Here is a 20,929-nt window from a genome sequence, read left to right on the forward strand (position 1 = left end):
CACACACACACATATATATATATATATGGGAGTTTATTAAGTATTAACTCACAGATCACAAGATCCCACAATAGGCTGTCTGCAGGATGAGGAGCAGGAGGGCCAATGCAAATTCCCAAAACTGAAGATCTTGGAGTCTGATGTTTCAGGGGAGGAAGTATTCAGCACAGGAGAAAGATGTAGGCTGGGAGGCTAGGCTAGTCTCATCTTTTCACATTTTCTTTCCTTCTTATATTCTAGCCACGCTGGCAGCTGATTAGATTATTCCCACCCAGATTAAGGGTGAGTCTACCATTTTTAGCCCACTGAGTCAAATGTTAATCACCTTTGGCAACGCCCTCACAGACACATCCAGGATCAATACTTTGTATCCTTCAATCCAACCAAATTGACACTCAGTATTAACCATCACAGTCAGGTTCCCAAGAAAAGGAAAAAGAGAAATAAATGAGGCGAGCGTGCTTGTCCTATTTAAATCCCCTTGAAGTCACTTTAGTCAGAGGGGAGGTACTTGCAAGAATAAAAGTAGGGTACATAAATGCCTGTCCACCTCTGTGCCATCACACCTACTTGATAAGAAACACAAATCAGAACACAGATCTCCAATTTCATGGAGGACAATGTTCCTATGTTCACTTGGATTAGCACAAGCTACATGGAAATTACTTCCAAGATGCATGTGCAGCTAGCTGCCTGTCATGGGACTGGAAAGTCAGAATAAACTTGCTGCTACTGAGCTAAGGGCTATAAATGACCTAAATGAACCACAATTTACTATCCACACTGTTTCCTGGAAGTTGCAAACTTTAATAGACTCCAGAATTCCAAAATAGTTTCATTAGACAGATTCTACTTGTGTAGTTGTTGGCGAGGTGGGGAGAAAAATGACTGGTGCTTCCTACTTTACCATCTTCCCAGAATCTGTTTAAATGTTATAATTAACTTGTTGGCATTTACTGTAGGAAGAGAGAGACAGGAAAGAAGGAAGGGGGAAGAAAGGAAGGGAAAAAGGAAAGAAGGAAGGAAGGAAAGAAGGAAAGAAGGAAGAAAGGAAGGAAGGAAAGAAGGAAACAAGGAAGGAAGGAAGGAAGGAAGGAAGGAAGGAAGGAGGGAGGGAGGGGGGAAGGAGCAGGAGCAGGAGCAGGGAAGGAAGAAGGAAGAAATAAAGAAGAAAGAAAGGAAATATGTTACGATTTAAATTGGAATTGTAATACATTTATAGGAGATTCTAAAGATAACTTAAATCTTTAAAATATCAAGTCATTAAATTATAAATAAAACATATCTCTTTAGTAATTTAGGTCTTTTAAAAATGATCTCAAAGGACTTTGTGGATTTTAGAGAAGAGATTATATACACTTTTCGTTAGAATTATTCCTAGACATTAGATTTTAATTGTATAATGAATTATGTACATTCACTTTTTAAATTATTTGTTTCTGGATAATATATGGAAGTGGAATCAAGTTTTGCATAATGAAGATTTGTTCACTGATGTTGATTGATTCTTATTTTCAACTAAGTTTCTTCCTTTTTCAATCTTCTAGGTACACATTATTTTATCTGCAAATAATTACAATAAACTTTTTTCCACTTTAATTTTCATGTCTTCATTATAAATATGTTTTCTCTATTTCATAAGACAGTACCTTCAATACAATGTTGCAGAGAAGTGGTAGCCATGGACATTATTCTCAGTAGAACTGTTTTTGAAATTTCATCTTTGAGTCTGATGTTTTCTGCAACATTTTATGTAGATATCCTCAATCAGAAGAAATAAATTCTAATGTGTTTTCTTAGTTGATAACAGCTTTTATACATAAATGGGTGTTGATTTTTTTAAATGCTATTTCTGCTTTTTGTAGATTTATTTAAAAATTTTAAAGTTTTATATTTTTGATTTGTCTATAATTTTATTTTCCTATAATATTCTTGTCATATTTTATCATTAATATTTTTCTAGCTCTACATAAAGAGTTTGAAAATATTTATGTTTTATTCTCTGGGACAAATTGTTTCAAAAATGTTATTATTTCTTTCTTAAATATTCAAATTAATTCGCAAGTAAAGCCACCAGTGCTTGAGATATGCTTCATGGGGAAAGTTGCCTTAATAGATTTCATTACTTTTGTAGACTTATCGGCATATTGGATTTTGTGTTTCTCTTTCTGTCAGCTTTGCTAAGTTGTGTGTGTGTGCGTCTGTGTGTGTGTGTGTGTGTGTGTGTTTACTATTTTGTCCACTTCATTAAAAGTGTCAAAATTAGTGCCTAAAGAATTGCTCATACCATCTATTATATTCTGATATTCATAATTTCTGTCTGTATTAGTATCCTCTTTTTTATTCCTGATGTAGGTAACTTAGATTTATGTTCTGTCTCTCTATCCCTGTACTTCTGTAATTCACTCCTCCATTTATTTCAGACTGAAACTGACCTACATTTTATGTATCACAGATGTTGAAAAAAGTAGCTAATTTCTTCTTACTCACTTCAGTTGCAACTGGTAAGAAGCCTCTTCATCAAAAGTAACCCAGTCCTGTGTCTCAACTCTCCTTACAGGTGTGTGTCTCTTTTTTGTGTCTATATTACTTGGTTCATGTAAAGTATCAGCATTCTGAAGGGTTCATGAAAAATTACTATTTTGTCTGGCTTTTTTTTTTCTTATTGTGTTAATATTTTTTTCTTCTCTTAGCGTTATTATCTTCCTATCCCTGAAAGAAAACCGCACATCATCAAGAGTCCTGGCAGAGAGCTTGCTGTCAGCTTTCAGGGCCAGATATTCATGGGTTTCTAGGGGCCCCTAGGAGGGCCACTGGTGTGAGAGAATTCCCCTCCTAGTACCTACTAAATGTCTGCCTGCAAACTTCTCTTTGTGTTAACATCTTCCTTTCCCTGAAAACAAACAAACAAAAAACACACCAGTCATCAAGAGTCCTGGCACCATGATGTTGTCAGCTTTCAGGGCCAGATATTCCTAGGTTTCTACCAGTCCCTAGGAGGACCACTGACATGAGATAATTCTTAGTCTGGGAGAAACATCTTTGAAATTTTTTATATTCTATGAAGAGGCAAAACTCCAGCAGTGCCAAAATTAAAATCCCAATTCTAATCCCAATTTCAACTTTTTTAAAGAAAAACTGAAGATCTCACTGTGAATTCAGAGTGGCAAGATCATTGATCTAGGAAAATGCAGCTGAAAAAATTCTCACATGCTCATGTAACTTTTCTCCCTTACTTCTAAATAGTCTCGGTTGGAAAGGCATACTAAAAATCTATTGGTAGGCTCTTCTGTGTTGTCAAAGCTGTTATTTTGTTGGCCGTTTTTGTATTTCTAGTGAATAATTTGTATGTGATGTAGCAGGTGCTTGTAAATGAAAGGCTCAGTCCTGTTTCAATAAGGAGAAATAATTTATGAGCATGTCTTTTGTGTGTGGTAATATTGTAAGTCCTAGAGATAAACAAGATTCCTACTTTTATAAGGTATATATTCTCACTGTGAGTGTCAGAGAACAAAATATATACCTACAAATAGAAGTTTAAAATAATTTTTAGCAGAGGTACCTACTATTTAAAAACAACAACAACAACAAGAATAATGAAAATAAAAATAAAGACCAAACAAGTGACGTCATGGAGAAGAATGGAGTGAGGAAGTTCTAATTGGGTTGTAGTAGTATCAGAATATCTTATTAAAAACAGTTTTTCAGCAGACACCTGCATAATCTAAAGAAATATTTGTAAAACCTGTGGAAGGGTGACAGAGAAAGCACAGAACAGAAGTCAGGGTGCCTTGATTGTACTGAGGAGATGAAGAGAAATAGGAGATAAAGCGAGATAGGCTTTATAGGTCATATAGAGTCGTGCAGGTATATATAAAGAGGTTACAGAGTTTAAGAAAGTTAGTGATTGCATAAAATCTATAAGGTAGGATAAATGAAAGGACTCACAGGGTCCACAGAATGCTGTAAGGCTACAACAGAACATTAACCATGATTTTTTTGTGGGTGATAAGATTACAAGTTTTCATTCTCTTTCATAATTTTCTGTATATTACAAATATTATACAATAAAATTATATTAAAATTAGAAAACAATGTTATAAATAGGAATGTATACATAAAATGATTGTTAGCCATGAGTGCTAGAAACCACTTTGTATACAACTTCTAAAGATTTTCAAAAGTTAAATTTACCAGTGTTTTTTTTCAAAATGAAATTAATTCTGCAAATCTGACAGATTTTTAGGCCTTTTAATCACCTCACTAACAGTAAGATTTATATATCCCCATATGATATTTTTATAATAAAATCAATTTATCTGAAATTAATTATATTTAGCTAATCAAGGCAGATAAGCAAGATACAATACAGAAAAATATTACTATTTCAATTATTTCAATGGAAACCAGAGTAATCAAACCTTAAATATGAATAGAAGAAAAAGCAAAAAGCATGCACACAAATTACAAACCGAGAACTTATCATTTCTTATAGTCTTAAAAAAGGTGCTGTCATTATGCTGAAGCTCACCTGTAGCTATTAAACATCTATCAGTCCCCTTCTGTCATTAAGATATGACCTTCATAAGCACTGTAATGTTGTGAAACTATTACTATTACTGTAGCCTAGGACATAATGTGATGATTTTGATACCATTCTTGGTCCATATTAGAAACTGTTGTTGTTCAAAGGACTATTTGTAGTGGATTTCCTTTTGATGCTAAAATTGTACCAAGTGGCAACATCATATGAATGAAAAGAAAGGATTATATAGGGAAAAGGAAACCTGAGCTTGGAAATGTTACAGCTGAAAATATTCAAATCAGTTGGAATATCTTGATCTCATCACTGTTTTTAGGATGCAATTTCTCTGTAGTAAGATAGTGGTGACAATGTAATCAAAGAATGAGCAATGTTGGGGCTCACGCATGCCTGATCATATGCCCAGTTGTCTTAATTTTTGCAGTCTTAATTTGATGATGGTTGTCAGGTGATCAGAATGTTAGACAGAATATGCACAATTTATACCCTCTTCAAGAGTTTAATGAAAACCAGTGTAATTCCTGCCAGAATCTTCTTAGAAGCACTCCAAACCATTTCACTTTCACAGCCTATTTAGAGATCTATACCAGATGGAATTCACCTTTATATTTTTTTTTTCCCAGAATATAGAAAGTGACAGTGGGAATGCCATTTTCTTTCACTTGGAGAGAAAACCTGATCAATAATATGTACTTATACTTTTACATTGCAATAACATTTAGAATCAATTATACAATTAATGATGAAATATTCCATTTTTGTTTATTTAACCATAAAAATAACCTATTATAATAATGTATATATTTTTCTAATTGTTTACCAGTGATATACTTCTTTGCATAAGTTGAGAACCACTGGTGTTATCTTCTGGGACAAGCCTTTTAGATTGATCACTTTGATTCTATCTAATAAACAAAAAATACAATCATTTATAATAAATCAATCATCTCCTTTTCTAAAATTACTGAAAACACAGCTACAGTCAGAAGATGGTTTAAATCTTCAGCTTATTTCTCTCATCTTGCATATTTTTAGATAAATGGGACTATAATGAACAGTAATTCTTACTTTGTCAGGGACTACCACAATAGCTGTGTAAACAAATATGACTTTATTATACATAACATAGATCTTTAGGAGATAGACATGTAAATATTAATATGGATAAATAGCATATATATACACACACATATATATTCACACACACATATACACACACATGTGTGTGTGTATATAGGATAACACCAGAATAGTATACTCTATTGTTTTTGAACTGCTCTGAAATGCAGTTACCTATAATAAGGTCACCTTGGCAAAAAGGGCATGATTTTCGGGTTCAAGTATTCAAGTTCAAAGAAACAATTTACTGACCCTCATTACTACAGCCATTAAAAATATTGGCATCTTACCATCCAACTAATATCCTGAAAATCTTATAATTTTTGCAGGGAGTGTTGTCAGTGCAAAGACAAATTGAGTTTGATAATATATTAAAATTAATTGTTTTTAAAGATTATCTGCCCATTTAGCTTTTATATTGATGTCTGTTTTTCACAAAAGGAAATATGTTAATTTTATATCACTTTTTCCATGGAATAGCTTAGCTTAACTGTATCTTAAAAATTAAATAAAATAATTTTGAGGTCATTTTATAGCTTTTATTTCTCTCTTTATGGTGTTGATGCTTTCCTCTAAACTTATGAACCAATAAAAATTAGTCACAATTATTGTTTGAATGTCCGTTTACTTACATATATATATTTTCTATCTTTCTATGATTTTTCTCCTACTTACGGGTGATATTTTCCTTCTTTTTATATTTGGTAATTTTAGATTGTATATAATTCATGTTATTAATAAATGTAAAAAAGGAATCTAGTTTTATTTTTTTACAGATGACCAGGGACTTGTCTTAACATTTTATTCTCTTCAGACAGACAACATACCACTGGCTTATCAACAGTTATCATAATTTCATAATTAACGATCTAATAAAATCCATTGTCCTGTGCTGCTTGTTGTCCAATATCTACAAACCATTGCTTAATATATACATTTTTTTCTTAGTTCTGTTAGGCAGGCAGGCAGGCAAATCCAGTTCCTATTGCTCAATCTTGGTCAGAAGCAGAAGTCTAAGTGAGATTTAATACCAAGGAAACAATTCCAAATTTTACCAATCAATCCATTACACCTAGTTAGCCACTGAGTTAGCATACTTTCCCACACCCATGCCACCTAGATAACTCCTACTCATTATTAAAGCTTTAAGAGAAGCAGAACTTTCACAACACTGTTTTCTAGCATGTGAGCATATTTCTAATTTAATGATTATTTATATGTTCTAATTATCAGTTTTTCCCCTTCTCTTTGATTAGAAATTGATTTTCAGACTTTTCCCAATAGTTCCCCCAAATTTGTATCAGTAACAACAACAATGAAAATGACAATGAAATCACCTTGAGGGACCAAATTTGTGTCACATTATCAAATTTTTATCTTGCTCCATGAAAACTTTACAATCACCATTCATCATCAACATTATTAGAATGAAAACAAGGCTTTCAATCTCAAAAATATTTATGTAATTTACTAAATTTAACATTATGAAATAATTTTTTACAGAATTATTTTTAGGCTCTTTAGCATAGATTAATATTTGATCATTGTCTTTCAGTGATTTGAGACCACAGACTATGTTATTTATCTCTGTAGCCCAGTATATGCCCAATGCATAGTAAAAGGTAGATTTTCCAAAAGTTTGTTGAATAAATGAAAATATGCATGTGATCAACATAATTGAAAATTTTAACTTACTGTTTAATTCTAAGGAAAAACTGAATATTTTTAGAAGAATTTCCAAAACTCGCTAAGGTGTCAGCCTTCATTTTCTTATTGAGAGAAATAGGGGTCTCTAAAACTCTTCCAAGCTCTTCAAGCTTCTATGTTTGTGATATGTCAATCATTTTAATCCTTATCATTTTCAAGTTTTGCTCAACTATTTGAGGTGATAAGTCAGTTTTTTAAGATTATAATATACTGTGTATTTTAACAAATAACTTACTAATAAATGATAGTCATCATGTCAATTTGATTTTCATTAAATAAACATGAGTCACAACTTCAAGTGTATTAATTCATCAAATAAGTGTTAAGATATTTACACAATATTGCCTAAAATTTTTTCTTATGCTTTAAAACAGTTTTCTGAAAGGATACCAAGGGAAGACAATAGAAAAAAAGAGAATCTTAATTAATGTAATTCCAAAGTAAAAGGAGGCTCCATGCACAAGGTATTTGGGAAAACTAATTCGCCATTATAGATTCAAATATATGGCTGTATATATAAAATACCTGGAATGTAAATCAAATCATAAGAAGTGGTTTTCTGGAACAGAAGAATTTGTTGTATATTCTACCTATGGAAAAATGTAAAATCTTAGTTACTGAAAATTTGCCTCATTGCCCTCTGACGGTTTGTGCCTGCCCAATCCATAGGTCCCCAGTTAAGGATGATTCTATCATCTATACATCAGAGGAGTAAGTGCCTGTGTGCTATGTTGATAGTCATTCTAAACAAACATTTATACAGTTGAGATCAGAGATAGAAAATGTCAGTTCCAAATCCACCCATGACGGCACATATTCCAGACAGATGACAAAGTCTGGCTGAGGTTATAAAGGCTTGTGAAATACTTGAATCATATTTTGCAACCCTTGAAAGAATTCAAGTTGGAGATTAGCAGAAACCAGGCTCAGTTCTGTCCGTAATCCCCTTTATCTGTCTTCTAGCCAACAAAATGAAAACCTTAAAGCCAAACTGACAAATAGAGTGTGAAGGGCCTTCTCCTGCATTAAAGAAAAAGCTGAGACTGCTATATGTAGAAAATTGTTTTTTATATTACCATTATTTTTGTTGTTGATGTTATTGTAGAAATAGTGAAAATACCCTAAATGACAATATTCTGCTGAATATGTATTAGATGTAACAGTTAATAAATTAACTCCCTTAATGTTACATTAGACATATAACATGGAAACATGCACAAATAATGTAAATCATTGTAAAGACAAATGACTCTGTGACACAGAAATTTATTTAAGCCCTGACTATTGGATCCATTAAGGTATAAAAGTTTTAGGGACAGTCCTTCTGCTGAAAGTAAAACTGAGAAGTCAATGAAAACAAAGGAGAGAGGATGCCAGTTAATTTGATATAAAGTAGGAGATCGTTCTATGCATATAGGAATTCTGGGAAGTTGCATGTAGAAAAAAGCAATTCTAGTGATGATTTAAACTATGTTCTAATCAAAAATAGATATTTCAAGAGAGATAAAGGTTATAGTGAATGCAAGATTCATATTATTTAAGTTAGTGATATATCACCAAAAAAAAAAAAAAAAAAAAAAAAAAAAGGTCCAAGCACTCAATCAATAAAACAGGTTGAGCTGATGCTGGAAATTCCTTGTTCCATCTAAACATATAGTTAAAGTGACCAAAACATAGCCACATATTTAAAAAATAATAATAAATAAGTAAATAAACTAACAAACAGTAAGTGAACAAGCTTAGGAAGAGAAATGGGGAGAAATTTGTGATCCAAGAATTTAAGGGGAAAAGCAAATTCAACATTAAAGTAATACTTAACAATTCAAGGGGGAGCTGGAAATAAGAGGACTGGACTTTTTTTTCTCTCTCTTTTAAGACAGGGTCTGGCTCTGTTACACAGGCTGGAGTAGAGTGGTGCAATCTCAAGCGATCTTCCCACCTCAGTCCCCCAAGTATTCGGGACCATAGGCACGTGCAACCATGCCCAGCTAAAAAGACTGGATTTAAAAAAAAAAAAAAACAGTTCTTGTTTTCTCAAAAACAAAATAGATGCTGAAAAACAATAGAATATCTTCAGAGTACTGAAGATACATAGTGTCCAAATTAAAATCCTATATCCACTTAAAAACTCATTCAAAACAAGAAGTAAAGACATTTTTATTAATGGAGCAACAAAGAGGAATTACCACCAACAAACTCTAACTGAAAAAACGATTAAGCAGTGGTGTTAACTATCCACTGGAGTTGTGTGGGGAGCAGTAAAAATATTCTGATGCCTGAAACAGGCACCCTGATTATTTTTTATTTAATTGATCTGGGCTGGTAGCTGAATGTTGGAAGTTTAAAAAACTTCCCACATAATTCTCATGTGTTTTAGCTAAGATTAGGAATCATTGCACAAAAAATGGTCTTCAGTAAGAAAGAAAAACAAACAAACAAACAAAAGAAGTAGGGTGATGTGAACAATGACAAGCTAAGACATTAGCAATTTGGGGTGGATTTAAATAAGAGATAAGTATTAAAAAAAGTAAATAGGACATAGGTAAACAAAGTAGAACTAGAATATCAGAAGATTAGAACTCAGATTTAAAATTTCTGGGTCCTATGTACTGTTTAGTAGAAAGATGAGATAATAATTAGTTTTAGACTTTATAAAGTTAGAAACGCATGTTGACATTTTCTGAAAATACTAGAAGTGGATATTGCATATGGGATTCATAAAAATTATGGATCACAAAAATAAAGAATAATTTTACTTTTTAAAAAGAGAATAAGGCCGGGCGCGGTGGCTCAAACCTGTAATCCCAGTACTTTGGGAGGCCAAGGCGGGTGGATCAGGAAGTCAGGAGATCGAGACCATCCTGGCTAACATGGTGAAACCCCGTCTCTACTAAAAATACAAAAAACTAGCCGGGCGTGGTGGCGGGCGCCTGTAGTCCCAGCTACTCGGAGGCTGAGGCAGGAGAATGGCGTAAACCCGGGAGGCGGAGCTTGCAGTGAGCCGAGATCGGGCCACTGCACTCCAGCCTGGGTGACACAGCGAGATTCTGTCTCAAAAAATAAATAAATAAATAAATAAATAAATAAATAAATAAATAAATAAAATAAAATAAAATAAAAAGAGAATAAAAATGTAATTAAACAAGAATGAAGGAAAGAAAAAAAAATGCCAAAATAAATAAGGAATTAAGTCAACATGTATCAATAATCAATACATGTGATTTTAGACAATAAAAATAGATCTAAGCATTCCAGTTACATGCTCCTTACAGGAGACACATATGAAAAGTTTGTAGGATGCAGTTCCATACTTAAGATAATTTATTATACATAATATAAATGTTATTCAGAATTATGTATTTGGTATAATAACATATACAAATTTTAAAGACTAAGAACAATGGAAGACTCAAAACAATCACACATTGTTCATAAATTCATGTAAATATAGTGAAAATATTAAAGTATAATTTGGAAGTATTCATATCAAATTAATGATACTAGTTGCTTAAGAAAATGAAAAATGAGAGTGATATTAGAGTGGAGAGGAGAAAAAAGATGACAAGTTCACCTATAATGCCTTATTTAATGTGCGTGTTTGTGTGTATGTTCGCACACACACAACATTCAAATAATAAGCGTAACTTTAAAAATTAGTTTGGAAAAGTGGTTTTGGTGATGAGGCCATTGTAAATATGACCTCATTATTTTTTGTTTTTCATTCCAAAGTAGAGAATACAATTCTTGTTTCAAGTACTGAATTCTATACCATAAATTTGAGATGATCATACCTAAATGACTTGACAACATTATTTTCATCATATTACCCAATTTCTGTAGTGTTTCTCATTTCTTCTTTCACAACATGATTCACTGTACAAACAGTATTAGTAAAATTTTAAACAATATGGGCATGTGTGTAGAAATTATAATTGTCTCATGAATACCTAATTTATGCAATAAGTTCACCTTACTATTTCAATCTATTCTTTATTAGAATTTAGAAATGAGAATGAGCTGCTATAGCTTAATGAGCCAATTATTTTTATAAAACATGCTAGTTATGTACAGCTTTTCTTTTGTTTAATTATGTTTAAAAATATCAGAATTCAGTTTACATCTTTAATCAATGGTCACCACAAACACAATTAGTTTTAAATTCTTTAGAAATATTGTTAAAATATGCTTTAAAGTATTTGTTGAATCACTGGTATGAACTTTTTAAAACTTACCTTGAAGTAGAATATATTTATAACTTCCTACTAAAAATGGCATTTGTGTGGTTAGCCTCCTTAAAAACAACAGCACATTTACAAAAACAAAGTAATTATCTTAGTGTTATTCCTAATATTAAGTTATTAAATATTTGTTGGAGTAAATTTTCTCATCAAAATTTAGTTGCTTTATAGAAAAAATTAGAATTTTACTTAAAACAAACTTGAAGATTAGAAACCAAAATCCATATTCTATAGTGAAAGAAAAGAGGTTATTATAGAAGAAAAGGCCAATAAAGTACTAAAATTATTAAAACAAATCTTTCTCAGGTATAAATAATATAAGGTCAGTTGCAGCATCCACTGCTGCAACTTTAATTAGACATTACTGCAAATATTCAAAGAAGTCATCTGTTGTTCATGGAAAGCATCTAAAGTGGTAAAAATAATGAATTTTTATTTTTATATTTTAACCTGCAGCCCACGTTTCTGCTATGATGGATTTTAGATAATATATTTAAATGGCACTAAAAAAGACTTAGAAAAACCTAAGCTTAATTTGTTATGGAAAGTTTGCAAATCAGTAATGGAAATATTGGAAATATTTATTAACTTCACATTTTAAATGAATGTTAATTTTATATACATATATGCATCTTATTATATTGATTAGTTTTATCTTCTGTAAGCCAGGTAAAATCCCATGAAATCTAGATCTGTTGAAAAATGTAAATAAGCATGTTTTTCATGTATTTTGCCATGTAGTTTAGAAAATAAAAAAAAAATTCTACTATTATTTTCCTTTAAAATGCCTTGGCTTCCTGAAAATGATGACATTAAGATATTAGAGAAATGTTCTGAGGAAGCAATGGTGGTCATGAGAATGGAAACCTACACAGTCACTTAGTGAGCATCAAAGAGAAAAAACAAAGCACAAATTTTCAGATATATCTATTTCAAGGTGCATCCAGGAATGTTCATAATATTTTTAAATTTAAAATTGAATAGATACTAGCTGTCAACTAGTCAGCCTGCTTAATTTTCCATTCCATTCTAAATATCTTGTATTTAGACTTCAGAGGGGCCCTTTAATTTACCTTATGTTGACTATCTAGGACCCCCAGATTTTCCTGCTTGATTTTATAATAGCATTTAATTTATTAAACAAATGTTTATCAGAAGCTACTAAGTGTGCTAGGCACTAGGAATCAAAGATGAATGAATATTGATTTGTCTTTAAGGAATATACAAACGAGAGAGGCAGAACTGTAAAGATACAAATCCAATGCAATACCCATCAAAATACCACCATCATTCTTCACAGAGTTAGAAAAAACAATTCTAAAATTCACTTGGAACCAAAAAACAGCCAGCATAGGCAAAGTAAGACTAAGAAAAAAGAATAAATCTGGAGACATCACACTACCTGATTTCAAACTGTACTATAAGGCCGTGGTCACCAAAAGTGTGTAGTACCGGTATAAAAATAGGCACATAGACCAATGGAAAAGAACAGAGAATCCGAAATAAACCCAAATACTTACAGTCAACTGATCTTCAACAAAGCCAACAAAAACATAAAGTGGAGAAACGACTCCCTTTTCAACAAATGGTGCTGGGATTATTGGCTAGCCACATGCAGGAGAACGAAACTGAATCCTCATCTCTCACCTTATATAAAAATCAATTCAAGATGGATGAAAGACTTAAACCTAAGACCTGAAATTGTAAAAATTCTGGAAGATAATATTGGAACGACCCTTCTAGACGTTGGCTTAGGTAAAGATTTCATGACCAAAAACCCAAAAGCAATTGCAATAAAAACAAAAATAAATAACTAAAGAGCTTTTGCAGGGCAAAAGGAACAGTCAGCAGAGTACACAGACAACCCACAGAGTGGGAAAAAACCTTCACAATCAGTATGTCTGACAAAGGACTAATATCCAGAATCTACAATGAACTCAGACAACTCAGTAAGAGAAAAGCAATCAATCCCATCAAAAAGTGGGCTAACATGAATAGACAATTCTCAAAAGAAGATATACAAATGACCTACAAATGAATGGAGAAATACTCAGCATCACTAATGATTAGGGAAACGCAAATGAAAACCATGATGCAATAGCACCTTACTCCTGCAAGAATGGCCACAATCAAAAAAATTTTTAAAAAGTACATGCTGGAGTGGATGCGGCAATCGGGGAACACTTCTACACTGCTGGTGGAAATGTAAACTAGTATAGCCACGATGGAAAACAGTGTGGAGATTCCTTAAAGAACTAAAAGTAGGCCGGGCATGGTGGCTCACGCCTGTAATCCCAGCACTTTGGGAGGTCGAGGCAGGCAGATCACGAGGTCAGGAGATCAAGACCACCCTGGCTAACACGGTGAAACTCCGTCTCTGCCGAAAATACAAAAAAACTATCGGGGCGAGGTGGCAGGCGCTTGTAGTCCCAGCTACTCGGGAGACTGAGGCAGGAGAATGACGTAAACCTGGGAGGGGGAGCTTGCAGTGAGCTGAGATCCGGCCACTGCACTCCAGCTTGGGCGACAGAGCGAGACTCTGTCTCAAAAAAACAAAAACAAAAACAAAAACAATTAAAAGTAGAACTAACATTTGATCCAGAAATCCCAATACTGGATATATGTATAATGGAATACCACTCAGACATAAAAAGAAATGAATTAACAGCATTTGCAATGACCTGATTGAGATTAGAGACCATTATTCTAAGGGAAGTAACTCAGGAATGGAAAATCAAACATCATGTATTCTCACTGATATGTGGCAGCTAAGCTGTGAGGACACAAAGGCCTAAGAATGATACAGTGGACTTTGAGGACTTGGAGAAAAGAGTGGGAGAGGGGCAAGTAATAAAAGAAAACAAATATGGTGCAGTGTGTACTGCTCGGATGATGGGTGCTCCAGGTTCTCACAAATCTCCACTAAAGAACTCACTCATGTAATCAAATACCACCTTTACCCCAATAACTTATGGAAAAATAATTAAAAAAAATAACTGTAAAGAGATGACTGCATAAACAAACAAAATAAATTTTTATTTATTCAGTGAAAGAAGTCCCCATAAGCAAGCAACAAGTGAAATAATTTCATTCTCCAAGAGACAGATTTGTGATTAAGAATGCACAAACGTATTTATCTTATTTTCCATCAAAGATTATAGCCTATTATAATCCCAAAGACTTCTTTGTGGAATAGCAGCTGGGAAAGGAAGTACTGCATGAAGCTGTCATATTCAGAGTAAGAAAGTGAGATAATGGGAACAAAGCAGGAAAGAAAATCAACATGACAACAGACAGAGATTTACTTTATTCGACTATGATAAATCTATTTTGTTAAGTAGTAGGCATTAATGTTAACATGTTTTCATTTACAATTTGAAATCAGACATTAAATATAAAATTATGAAAGTATTAATAATTGAATTCATTCACAAATTGATCCAAATAGATCAGCACCATAGATCTATTTGTTGGAAACAAAATAGGTAGAACAATCAAAGTCATTAATTATTCTTTGTCAACCAAGGTGGACAGAAGTTTTATTATGTAGAGGTCAGTCGTGGGCCAAGGGCCATTTATTATTTTCTTCAATGACTTGGATGATAGAAAAGTCTGTGAACTTGGTAATTTACAGTTCTCTTTAGTTGGAAAGACTGATTAACACTTTGAATGTCAAGATCAAAATTCAACATGACCATAATATGACCTCAACAAATTGGAGTAACTTAAAACAATGCAATTCAATCAGATCACACGTCAAATATAGACTTTAAGGGAATTGGGAAGGAAATGGAAATTATAATACTGTAGATGATACCATGCTAGTGAGAATGTATGAATGTTTGTGTATGTGTATGTATGTAATACAAGATATAATAAATAACATTGAGTATGACTTGAGTCAAGAATATAGCACTAGCTTTTAATATTTTTTCTCTTTCCTTGGCATCGCTCTTACCCATTTATAAATGTTTCTATACATATTATCACAGTATACTCAAGTTATATCCTATACCCTGCTGATAAAATTAAGTGTAATTCTAAGATAAATAATGAGAAGGATATAAGTATAAATGTGAGTGTTTATGAAATGCATGGAATATTATGATTTTGTAAGTATATCACAACTTCTAAATATTATTCATCAATTTATCTTATTACTAACACATTTATTCATTTGTTTATTTATTCATTTCATCAATGACTTGGATGATAGAAAAGTATGTGAATTTGGTAATCTATAGTTCTTTTTATTTGGAAAGACTGATTAACACTTTGTCAAGATCAAAATTCAACATAACAATAATATGGCCTCAACAATTTGAAGAAATAGTTTAAAATGGTGCAATTCAACAGGATCACATGCCAAATACAGACTTGAAGGGAATTGGGAAGGAACTGGAAATATACTTTTATATTTTTAATATTTAATGTTTGATTCCACATTGTGGATAAAAACATGTTTACATTAATGCATATTACTTACCAAAATAGATTTATCATAGTAGAATAAAGGAAATCTTCCGTCTGCTGTCATGTTGATTTTCTTTCCTGCTTTGTTCCCATTGTCTCACTTTCTTACTCTGAATATGACACATTTATTCATTTGATTATCATTAACCATTAGATATTTATAAGACATCTACTATGTCCCAGGCACTGTATTACACGCTAGTACTACAAAGTTGCAGAGTGCAAGCATTATCTATATTTTCCTAGCACCTACAGTCTAATAAATAGATAATTACAATTTCTAGTAAACATAGATGGGTACTAGGAGATCATAAGACAGGCAGACTTTTCATCATCTGTCAGAGGAGAAAAGGCATCCCTGGGCAAATGCTTTCTTACCTGATACATGAAGTAGACAGATTAAGGGATTAAAGTAGTAAAGGAGCGAGTATTTTCTGCAAAGGGCATGGCAAGTATTAAGGATTCAAGCTTTGAAAAGGAATGCTTTTTGTTGATATTATATAATCAATTAACACAATTAAATACTGCTTCTTAATACATTTCACAAAAATAGAAACGTAGATGTCTGCCAAAATTGGAAGACATAGTCCGGACTAAAAAATGTGCTCTGTGATGTAATGGACTTTAACATTGTGATGAGACTGGGTGGGAAAAGAATACAATCAAAGAGCCTTTTTTTTTTTCTGGAGCAATGCCAGATGGTCAACAAGGTCTCTATGAACTTGATAACCTGCAACACAAATGGAGATGCTGTTGAATGAGAAACAATAACTTGAAGTAAGAGACCCAAACTAAAAATTAAAAAGGCAACCACTCTGACTTGATTTAAATCTGAGCTGCTTCTCAGATAAGCAGTTTATATTCCAGGGAAACTGGGGTTGCTTTCTTTAATGATAGCAGTGATTAATTTTACCACTAAATTTGGTTTAGTATTTTCATTGTAGAAATCCCTGACCTGAAAAACTCTCTAAGGAGAAAGGGATAGGACTATCTTGTTTAGTCCCTTTACTTTAAACTTAAATTGAAATATGCTATCTCCACCAATGCCTAAGTAGAAGCATGAACAGTTAGTAAAGAGGTAATGAGGGAAACTGGTTAATTTCAATTGCCACATTTTATGAATTTCAGAGAAATTAGGTAAAGCATATCTTTGCATAGCTTATAGTCAATTATTTGTATTTATAGGAAAAATGCAGAAGTCCAGGCAATTTTAAATGATGAATGATCTATAATATTCACATTTTTGAGGATTTCCTGGATTGTATAAACCAGATGTTAAACACATTAAGGTTTTGAAATACGTGTTTTGGAAGTTTACTCAAGGTACTCTAAGAAATGCCTTCATTTAAAAATAATCTCCAAAATATTTTAGGAACAATACTTCTTCCTTGCCTGTTGAAAGATTCAGCCTCTCTCTTTCTGTCTGTCTGTCTCTGTATATATATACATGCACACACATGTATATATATATATAATTTTTCTACCTAATCAAGATGGTTTTAACATATCTATCTATCTATCTATCTATCTATCTATCTATCTATCTATCTATCTATCTATCTATCTAGATGGTTTTAACATTTCCCTTAGATCGACTAAGCTTAAAATTTAGACAAGTCCTTTCCTGACTATAGAACCCTGACCTCCCTTTTCTTAGAGCATTAACTTTTGAAAGCTTGCAATTGTAAATTCCTTCTGCGGCCATTTTAATGTAACTCTCCTACAAGCCTCTTGCCAGTTTTACAACTCAGGAATATCTTTCTCAAAAACCTGGAAGTCAGGTTATTATCAAGAAAAATAAAGCCACTATTTCCTAAACTCTATAGGTAGATAGGAACCTAACTTCTATGAATAACGATTAGCAAACACAGATGCCTAATCACATGACCAAACTTCCCTATCACATACTCTGGCACTTTCCCACTAGCTCACCTCAGTCCTTAAAATCTTTTCTGCCTTTAGTTTTAGGGAAGTTGAGTTAAAGCTCTCTTCCTTATTGCAGTGTCCAGAATATAGTCGTTTTCACTTGTTTAATTCCATTGTAATTTTTCTTCAAAGCATATATATATATATATATATATATTTACACGCACACATGCACATGCATACATAAACACACATAACCCCCACACATGCACATACATACATAAACACATATACCCCCCCACATGCATACATACTTACACACACACAGGGGCCACTATTGCCTAATTTTATTTGCATCTTTCAGTTTCCTATAATTGTTGCACTCATTTTTTCCTAGAGAGTATTAAAAATGTTGCAGAGGAACTTCTAAGCAACAAGAGATTAATTAGGAATCCTTTTTCACTAAAGGTTTTCTAAAAGTTGCTGTAGACCTCAGCAAGTATCAGAAATCTAAAATTGCCAATCTCTAACTTACTGATTAAATTTGGACATATAGAAAGTAGATTATTCACTTAGTACTCCAGTCTTTGAAGCAATAGAGAAAAAAAAACTACTTATATTTAAAATGCTTATTGATTTATTCTAGATTTTCAAACATTTATACAGTGATCTACAGGGAAATATATTTTACATAGTGACTTAGAGCAGACATACATACACACATCCATTTATAGATAGAAATATGTAGATGTAACTGAAAAACTATTTCACAGTAGGTAGCTTATTTTTACTTAGAGCAATGCACGCCACTTTTCCATTCGATGCTCACTGCTACCAACATACAAAGATCATCTTCCCTGTGTGCAATGCACTCTGGTCTTGTCTTCTCATTGCCCATCCCTACCATCCAAATTGATACCAAAATGCACTAAATAGTGATCTACCTGTAATTCTAAAATCACTGGCATCATAGAATTTAGAATTCATTTTGAGCATGGCCATAAAATGTTGGTAACAAATAAATAAATAAAAAATAAATAAATAAATAAATAAATAAATAAATATATATATATATATATATATATATATATTGTGCATAGGCCAAATACTATCAGGTTGCGCTTCCCAAAGAAATAGTTTCTTAGTGATTTCCTGGGGCTTTGCCAATGAGAGTAGTTCTTTAAAAATCCTTTAGATCCAGTGCAGAGAGCATTCCCTTAAATTAAATGATAAGAGCAGTGTGAATTCCAATTTGCTAAAACACTTAAAGCTGATGCTTGCAAGCAAAAGGTTCATTTACAAAATGGCAGCTAATGAACTCAGATGGAAAGTATGTTGGCTTAAAAACAAAAACCACATATGCCTGAGGAATTATTGTTTTCACTAAGTTCTCTCCTCATGTGTTAATTGTAGGGTCGGAAGTGACTCATATATCTCTTACTCTTTCTTGACTGGTTCTTGCCAGAATTCCCTTAAGGCTGTTACAGAAATGGGAGAGATGTTTGTGGGGGCAGATATGGAGAGTAAAAACAGACGAAGCATGGAATAATATAATATCAAATGCAAAAATGTAGTAATTGGCAAAATGTTTTTATAACTTTAAATCATAGGATTATGATAAACAGCATTACTAATGAAACTTGTAAGTAGATCTTGATGACACTTTTCTTCTTTTTTAATAGTGATAACAAAAAGACAATTCACAATGGGATACAAATGAACCATTTGATATATCTATTTTCATAATCTGAATTTTATTAAAAATGATATTAATGTTCATAATGTTATATTTGTATGCATTATATAGACAAAGATTTTGCAATGATTTTGTTAAACAACGTTCCCCCTTTAATCCAACAGTTTTTCCTCTTCAGTGAATTGGTGTGGAAGGATAGGTCAATATTCTCATATCCTCTGCAGTAACTCTCTGGTTATGAATAATGTTTGCCAAAAAAAAAAAAAAAGTAAATTGAGTGAAATTTGAAAAACTGCTTTCTCAAGTAGATTGATTTTCTGTTTACAGAATGAAAGAATGTAACAGAAAAGGTAAGCGATGCAGTATCAGAGGAATCTGAACTCAAATTACATCACCGCCCATGACTATCTGCTTGAACTTACACAAGGGAATTTGCTATTTTTTAGTCTGTTGAAGCAAATGCAAAATGGAGATTGACAGTGTCCTCCTTGGTGGCTTCAGTTCAAGATTACATGCAAACACCTGAAATATATTATATTCTCAATAAATATAGTTCTTTTCTCTATAAAGAAATTCATTCATTATTACTTAATTATCTTATCTAACCTGCACATCTTAGGATACAAAGTCCACCAGGACAGTAACAAAATATTGGCTGGGTTTGATCAGACTTTTTTATGTTAGTTATTATTACTTAAATCTAACACAGGGATTTAGAGGGATAGCAAAACAAATAGTTAGAATGGGCTAAACCACTGCTATGGGCCAACCCGTTACAAGTTTAATAAACAGTTATGATAACTGGGTGTGATAGGGAGAGGGAAAGAGAGAGGAAGAGGGGGATGGAGAGAGAGAATGAGAGAAGAAAATCAAGTTACAAGTTTTTTAAAGAGAGAGGCAGGAACTATTTCTGCCCCCCTCCTGTCACTGTCTGAAGTAATTGTTGATATGTTTATGCCTTTTCTTGCACAAAGCTGTCCTTTATCCAGGATTCATTGGAATGGGGTGTGTACTGGGCAGTCAATTCATATACGGCCAATTTTCAGACTGATAAGCTTAGCCAAAGGAGATGATTTTGGGTAATTTTACTTTCTTGGGACTTTGGAATAGGGCCTCTGAACACTGAGAGACAATCTGATAAATGTACTTTGGAATTGGGCCTCTGAGTAATGAGAGGATATTTGTTAAATGTAGACAACAAAAGATCTGCACAGCTATTTGAATAGCAGTTTCAGGCAAAAGAAGAATGCTAACACCCAGAGTCTAGTGGCAAAGGGAAGGCAGTGG

Source organism: Macaca fascicularis, chromosome 8 (genome assembly GCF_037993035.2).
Source record: "Macaca fascicularis isolate 582-1 chromosome 8, T2T-MFA8v1.1".
Taxonomy (NCBI): Eukaryota; Metazoa; Chordata; class Mammalia; order Primates; family Cercopithecidae; genus Macaca; species Macaca fascicularis.